Below are 8567 nucleotides of genomic sequence, written 5' to 3' on the forward strand. Positions count from 1 at the left end.
CATTCAACATGAATTTGAGTAACGGCATGTACAAGCTGGACAATTTTGTAATTAAGAAGATTTGTGACCAGGTGAGAAGGCCGGGCCACCTGACCATCTGACCTGACCACCAACCGTTGTGTGCTAGTTAAAGATTAATAGGGTCATTACCTAATACCTGACCATTGTGGACCTGGTCTCACCCTTCTCTGTATACATACACCTTGATTTGTATTTCTTTCTCTAGTCACTGAAATATTATCTATCCTTTTGGAATAGAAATCACAATTTCTTAAAAATTTTAACGCAGTTTATATCCGTAAAAAAAATCAGCATGTTTTACCCTCTTGAAGAATACTAGATGGCCCATTTTTGAATATACAACATCATGGTAATATAACTAGCCTTAAAATTTTTATATTGTATTAATTAGTTGTTCTTTAGCCTCTAGCACTGCATATGATTTTGAGAGAGAACTAGCTAACTGATGGTCCAGAGGGTTGAGTGACTAAGCTTGGTCCTGTTACCGCCTGAGTGATGACGGAAAATTGGGTTTTTCATTTATTTGTTGGAATAATAATAATACAGACATTTGAGGAAAAAAAAAAATCATAGGGACCGAGGAATGATTAGGAAAATAACAAAACGGGATGTAACGGAGAATGGAAAGAGAAATTGTTAGGCAAGAAATGAGACCTAGGAAAAATTGTATAACAGGGTAAGAGGATTACAAAATAGGGTTATACAGGAGGAAGTTAGATATATGGATAAGAAAGACTGAGGAAATGAAAATCTGAAGAGGATAAATCTGGGACAAGAAGAAATGTGAGGGAGAGACTTAATTCTCTGGCGCTCTACCTCGGTAACAAGCCTGAATCTGTCTGCTTCTTGGTTGACTTGAAAGCTATGACGATATGTCGTGTTTCTGGGAAGGCCGGTGTAAATTTGACTCACGCACAGGAAAATATAATCCACTTTTATATACTGTATTACTTTAAAAATTTTATGTGTCTAATTTCACAGCTTAACTTTTCAAAAATGAAACCTTTGGTATATTTTTTGTCTTTGTAATTTAAGAGCTAGAATGAATATACTGCAGTAACACACACACAAAGAACAGTTCTATCAGGATTATTGTCGAACACTTTGTCTTCTTTCATTGATATGATCTCATTCACCCCTTTCCCAGAACTTGCATAACATCAAGTTCTTTTCCTTTGTCCTCTCATAGTTCTACAGTGTTCTCAGACACTGTCTAGATGGTCGACTGCACACTATTATGTCCCTTGCTAGTCAGTGCTGAGCTTGTGTTGTTGCTGGCGTCACTTGATCTTGTGATTTAGAGAGGAACACAGACAGAAGGCAAACACCATCGAGAGAAGTTCAAAGAGGCCCACACCTATGCCGATCCCCATGAGCAGGTTGACGTGGTTCTCCACCCACTGCATCAGTCTACCGTAGCAACCCTGCAACAATGAAAAAGTTTTAGACACTCGGAGAAAATACGCTTCTTTGACAGGTACTAGTATAAATTAAATTGGAAGATTAACTTGCTTCACACACACACTGATAAATTTATTTAAAAGATAAACATAAATTTAAGGAGGAGACTAACTTATTCAGTAGACAATCAAGCAAATAATAAGATAAATTATTTAGCAGATGCTCATTTATAAAAGTGCATACACATTATAGAAATTACTAATGGACATCCCTAACCTACCGAGCCATTAACGTATAAAACCACTCAAAGTTTGGACGCCCCAGAACCAACTACTGTACCACAACACAGAAAAACTTATTTCCTTTTTTAAGCCAAAGAATCATTCTTCTTTTTCTCCTTTATATCACAAATAGTTTTATCCACTAAACTAAACCTTTTCTTTTATAATTCTAGTATGTCAATATTAAGTTTAATACTGTATAAAAATCATAGTGTAAGCACTTAGAGAGGGGCAGCTAATGTACTTAATATTATAAATATGTCTTGTGATTAAAATTTGATGCTATATTTCAACTTGGCAGTGAATTTAGACTAAAAAAAATCACACTGATCTTTCCCTCACACTTCTGTCTATTTTTCACCTATAAAACAAATGGTTTCATGAAGATGTTGATTGTAAAGGGTTCACTCTGCTAAAACCATGCAATATGCATCTGGTCGTGTGTATGTCTCATGCCACAAACCAACTGTGCGGCAGAAGAGGTTCAACACATCGTGCTCTACATACACAGTTCACACCTGGAAAGTTCTAGACATTCTATTTAGGAATTCTAGGCCAGGGAATTCATGGAATTCTAGAAACAGTTATTGAAAGTTGTGGAAATATTATGATACACTTTAAGAAAAACAAAATAGATCTTCTCTCTGTGTTGTTTGGTTATTGAGAATGCCTTCGTGAACATCTTGGTCACATAACCTCATTTTAGTAAGCTATTTTCACCTGATAGGTTGTTTTAGTTTGGTCACATTTGTCACCATGGAAATGCCAGACATATTACCATGTGTTCCGGCAAAAGAGGTCATAACATAGATTTGGTTAAAATTTCACATTAAGGAGGAAACTCCTTTCTTTGTTGGTTAAGGATCTGGGTTCATAATTTTAAAATTCCTGTAATTAGTGTTAATTAATGATCCTTCCAATAATTAAATACATTAATAATATTTAAAGCATCATTTAGTCTGCATCTCCTCAGTGTGGCAGTCACTGTATTGTATAAAATGCTCATGATTTATACATCTTCATTAAACTGTGTCTTTCAGTTTTACGAGATGGTATAGATCACAATGTTGTTGCAAATGAACCACAATAAATATATGTAAGTATTGTATGACTTTTTAAATATAACCCCACTTGTAAAAATTCCTTAAAATAGTCCTGGATGGGTGAGGGGAGTGTACTGACGTCCCCCAACACCTGTCACGGATCAGCAGGTGTTCAGTCCTCGCAACACCTGCTGCTGGACATGCATGCTGCCTCCAGTGACCAGTGAGGGAGGGTATTGATGTGCATGTCTGTGTGGACCTCACTGCAAGCACCACCAGGCAAAGCATTCACTCGAAAAGCACAGTCACCACTCCTCACGCACCCTACAACCTGATACACAGTCACATATAAGCACTGTTATGCTCATACACAATAATGGTTGCCCCTCGTGTAACGAGGATGGCCGCCCCAAGGGCCACCTCGGCGTGAATTTGTTTAAGGTGCAGAACCTGTTGCTAACACAACAACCACACCCTGAATTAACGAGCTGCATGACCTAGTGTCAAGGAACAGTCCGAGAAGACCAGACAACTCACCAACTGTACTGGCTAACCATTATCCCAGAATACGATTCACAAATTGATTAACATCCAGGTTCCAAATTACTGCTAGGTAGACAGAGGCAAATGGCGGAAAGAAACTTGCCCATAGTTTCACCCTGCCCGGGGATCAAACCCGGGTCCGCTCGCTTGCGAGGCGAGCATGCTGACCATTACACCACAGGTCACCATTGACACGCATATACGCGCACACACACACACACACATGCACAGATAATTGCAATAAGGTATATCGTCATGCACTTCAGATCAATACATGCAAGTGACCAGAAACACACATTAACTTCCTTGTTCTTTCCGACATGACAGGAAGTTTTGGATCATCTCACTCCCAAGCATAAAAAAATATCATCTATTGCTTTTGTCATAACGAGCAATGGGTTTAAACAATTGTATAACCAAACACACAGTCTGGTCGTGGACAGGTTCAATACTATCTGTGAGTGATAAAAGAAGCCCAAATGCTGTCTTGCTGGGGGAGGGGGATGGGGATTTGAATGAGAGGGGTATTTCAGAGCTGGGAGAGTTGAAGGGGTGTGAAGGGGGGGATACACGGCAGTGGTCTAGAAAACACTCACTGCATGTATATGTGACAAACCCTTGGAAATCAGATAAGTGTGTACAAAAGTAACATCTCTTGACCAAACTGATTAAGATAAGGAGAAAGTCTAAAGAGGTTCTAACCCTACTAGGTCCCAATACTAGTGGTTTTCAGTGTTTATAATTAAATTGGGTTAAGTTGTAATCTATTAAAAGTTGGGATTATTTAACTTGCTGTCAATGGTTTACCATTTAGCGCCGAAGAAATTTTTTTTTTTAAATATAACTTCAACGTATGGTAAACATAAATAACTGGACATCACAAGAGACACTAGCTAACATAGCCTCAAATTACAGTAAATTAAAAAGGTCATTTCAACACTACCTAAAATATTAGATTAACTAAATAATTTCTAAGCAAATTGTCACTAAAAATATTGTTTCAACCCTCTACATCACAAAAGAACTATAACTAAACTAAATCCTTTCAAGCTAATTGTTACAGCATTAAAAAAAAAAATAGTTGTTTCAACCCTCTACATAAGATATACAGCTAAACTAGGTAACTTCCAAGCAAATTGTCACTTCAAATCTTTAATAATAATAATAAAAAGGAAACCGGATCAACAAGCAGAAGTCAGCGGGCTGGAGGGTGGGTGTGTGTGTGCAGGGCGAGGGATGGGAGGGAGGGAGGGGGGGAAGAGCAGTTCATGCTATATGTTAAATTAATCGTTTGCCCTTACTTCATGGCCTTGCTAACGGCTCTACACATATAAAACGAGTGTGTGATGAGGATTAGCTGCAGTGTGCCCAGACAGATGGCCACAGACAACATGGGTGACAGGTAGTAGAAGGTGTTCTCCTGCAACATCAGCTGTTTTTAAAAGCGTAGCTAGAAGCCGGGGGCAGTCCGCCCGGGCAGCACTTTGAAGCGGCACTTTTGGGTCTGCTCATCACCCATATCTGCAGCTACTGGAGACGTTAATCCAGTTAATCCATCCCTTTGTATCGGCGGCAAGTTAATCCTTGTCGTGTCTGACCTAACACCTGACCCACATCATCACGGCCACGTCATGAGCTACACCCTTGCTATGCGCCCCCCCTCCCCCCGCCACACACACAACCTGTAGCCTGTTGAGGATTAAGGAAACAACTTCAAACAAGTACGCCAGTGAGCTCATGTGGTGTGGGTCAGGTGTTAGGTCAGACACGACGAGGATTAACTTGCCGCCGACACAAAGGGAACGATTAACGTCTCCAGTAGCTGCAAAACCATGCAGTCTCGGGTCATATCAGTTCATGTACAGCCGACCAATCCACCAGTTACAAGCAATTCACTTCAGTTCTGCACAAGTCTCCATCGTGACAAGACGAGGGGAGGCTAGACGACTTTTAAGTTCTCTTGTGTTTTTGATCCAGTTATTTACTTCGTTGGAAGACATAATACTATAAGGTAAGAAATATTAAAGTATTGGTTAAAAAATATTGATGTGACTTTTGCTGCGGTACTGAGATTAAATATTAAGATTTTTGTTTCACAGCATTGCGATTTTATACTAAGACACTATCCTCACTGGGGTACAGACAAAAGTCCCCCCGACAAAAGCCACCCAGACAAAAGCCCCCCAGACGAAAGCCACCCAGACAAAAGCCCCCTACTTTGATCGGGGTCACCCCGACGGGGTGGCTTTTGTCTGACAACAGTAAGGGCTTTCAAAAGTTACGGACATAATTAAATAGTTGAGGGTAAAATATACTGTTCTTCTCTGTGGTTAATTATTGGTTAGGTTAGGGTTAGGTTAAGTTAGGTTGGGTTGGGTTGGGTTAGGGTTAGGGTTGTCAGACAAAAGCCACCCCGATCAAAGTAGGGGGCTTTTGTCTGGGTGGCTTTCGTCTGGGTGGCTTTTGTCGGGGGGGCTTATGTCAGACATCCATTTTCACTGTACTCTGAGTCTGTAATTTTAGATTAAGTTGCTACTTTTTACATTTCCATTGTATTACATTGATACTAGTGTCATTATACCGTGATTTTAGATCATACTCAATAAAAGATAACGGTGCAGTACAATTGTTTTATGTAACGGATTCCTAACCTAACCTAAAATAATATATATATATACATATATATATATATATATATATATATATATATATATATATATATATATATATATATATATATATATATATATATATATATATATATATATATATATATATATATGCATGCAGAAACTTCACATCATGAAGAAAAGATGCACAATAACCACTGGAGAAAGGAAAGACAAGCAGCAAGTACTTTCGTTTAATACATCCTCAGGCAGAGGATGTATTAAACCAAAGTACTTGCTGCTTGTCTTTCCTTTCTCCAGTGGTTATTGTGCAGATATATATATATATGCTGAGGAAATGCTATTTAAGAAAAAATGTTTTCCTATGCATATTACTTTTGGAATAGCGTTTTTTTATATTATGCAATGCCGAAATAATAAATAATGTACGTAATACATTTTAAATTTTTTTTTGTAAATTCACAAAAGCATTCTTTTGCTACACAGAGCTATTTTCTTAATGTGTTATTTGTTAAAAGTGTAGAATTTGTGACTTGTGATATTTAGCTTCATCACTTTTATCTAAAGTTCTCGTCATTTTTTTCAATTTTTTTTATCTTTTAATTTTAAACATGCAGTGTGAATTTATTTCTCGAAAAATTAATGTTTTATACTTCTATCACTCTGTCCCCAGATGAAGCGAGCTAAAGAAAGTGGTGCTGTGTACAGAAAAAAGAGAAAGGCAAGAGAGGAAGTATTAAACAAGAATAAAGGGGCACTCTTTAAATACATCAGTCGTATAGAAACCAAATCATTATCAAATTCAAGGGATTCAAGTTCAACTTCAAGCGATTCGTCAACTTCAACTCCTTCAAGTGATGAAGAACATGAAGAAGAAAATATTCCGGGACCAGCTGTGGACAGAGTGGACATAAAAGATGTTGGCCTATGGCCAAGCAAGATTAGCAATGACACACGGATCTTTCTGGTACGTCAAGGTGCGTCTGTGGTTCAAAATCTAGATTCTGATTTTGGTGAAGTAATTCGTGAAGGTGTGTCAACCAAAGGACAAACTAGAAAACTAACACGCGAATGGTTTTTGCAAACTCTGCTTTTGTTGCAAACTGTTTAATTCTGAGGATGGATTCAACATATGGTGGAAACTGAATCCTAGAATATCCGAGCACGAATCCAGTGCAGCTCACGTTCGGAATTTCACACAATGGAAGGAGTTGGAAATTAGGATTGCTCGTGGAGCAACAATTGATGTATTTTTTGTGGGGGCACGGGCGGGGGGGGCGGCAAACTCAAGGGCCGCCCCGGGCGGCACACACTCTAGCTACGCCCTGCTCAAGCAACTCTGTAATAGCAACTATCACCAGGTAATATTAGAGAGAAGGAGAGAGGTATTTACACTGAGTGGTTTAGAGAGTTTTAACCTTCTGTAAAACATCTTGACACCTTTCTCAACTCTGTAAATGTAGGATCCCATCACCAAGAGGAAGAAACAATGGATTATTGGTTTCTGAAAAATGTGTAAACTTTTTCACTACTTTTACAGCTTTGTAAATGAAGGAAGAGAACCATCACCACTTCAGTGTTAGAAGGGAGAAAACAATGTATAGATTAGTTATTTACAGACAACTTTCTCACCATTGTAAATGTAGAACCTTCACCAAAAGAATAATAATAGGGGAAAAAATATATGGTTTAGTGTCTTACAGAATTTACCAACATTTGTGAATCCATGATCATTATTCACTGCTGTAAATGTAAAAGAATCATCACATGGTATTAGTTGTAAAAAATAAAAAATGTCTGGAGTATCAGTTTACAAATTTCAGCAACTATTAAACAACAACAATAATATTACACCAAGAATAAGCATAAATAGAAAATATAGGAAGCCACGGTTTTAACTCATCCACACATTCTTCCCGTGAGAGTGAGAGAGGAACATTTACACCTCACCAACACTCATCATCTGTTTACCTTTCCTCAATGTCACAGGAGAGTGTAAACATGTCGATAAAGAACAAATATACTTCATATATTTCAACAGCCTTTATTATTTTTCTCTCCTATTCTTAAGTGGGATGGAACAGATACTTAGAAAAAAGAATAAGTTAAGTAATAACAAAGTGATATCAGAAAAGTGCAGAAATTATAAGAAAATAGTATGTGCATAACCAAAAGAATTCAATCATGAATCAATCAGAGTACCGTTCTCACATCTGAGGGTTGGTGATCACAGTCCACCACTCTAAATGTTCTCGAGCTGTTTTTACCAATCCTCTAAGGTTTTGTATATACTGGGGATTTAAGACCCATTAAAAAGATATAAGAAAGGATGAGAAGGAAATTTTATATGTGGAAGAGTGTTCAGAAATAGAGCTGAGAGTGACACTACTAAGCTGAAGATGAAAAGCTTATTGGGAATATCATGATTTCTAAGCTGAGTACGTTCTGGAGCCTAGACCACACAGCTTAATCCAGCCACGCGGAGGCGGCTTAAACCAACAACGATGATGAGGCAGCAGCTTAGACCAGTCATAACGAGGAGAGCTTAAACCAATCACAAACCACTAGTAGGGTGTCCACTGGCCAGACAAAACAAAATTTCCTGACTTTTCCAGGTGTAAATCTGAAAATTTTCAGGTACACTGATT

General features: G+C 38.1%; 1 long non-coding RNA gene across 1 annotated transcript; it reads right to left on the bottom strand.

Moving 5' to 3' along the window:
- Window positions 1-462: 462 nt before the first annotated feature.
- On the bottom strand, window positions 463-4716 carry LOC121864583. Its single transcript, XR_006088611.1, has 2 exons — window positions 4591-4716; window positions 463-1445 (listed from the first exon to the last, which is right to left on the bottom strand). It is a non-coding gene; the product is annotated as an uncharacterized LOC121864583 (long non-coding RNA).
- Window positions 4717-8567: the final 3851 nt, after the last annotated feature.

Source organism: Homarus americanus, unplaced genomic scaffold, assembly GCF_018991925.1.
Source record: "Homarus americanus isolate GMGI-L3 unplaced genomic scaffold, GMGI_Hamer_2.0 scaffold12414, whole genome shotgun sequence".
Classification (NCBI taxonomy): domain Eukaryota; kingdom Metazoa; phylum Arthropoda; class Malacostraca; order Decapoda; family Nephropidae; genus Homarus; species Homarus americanus.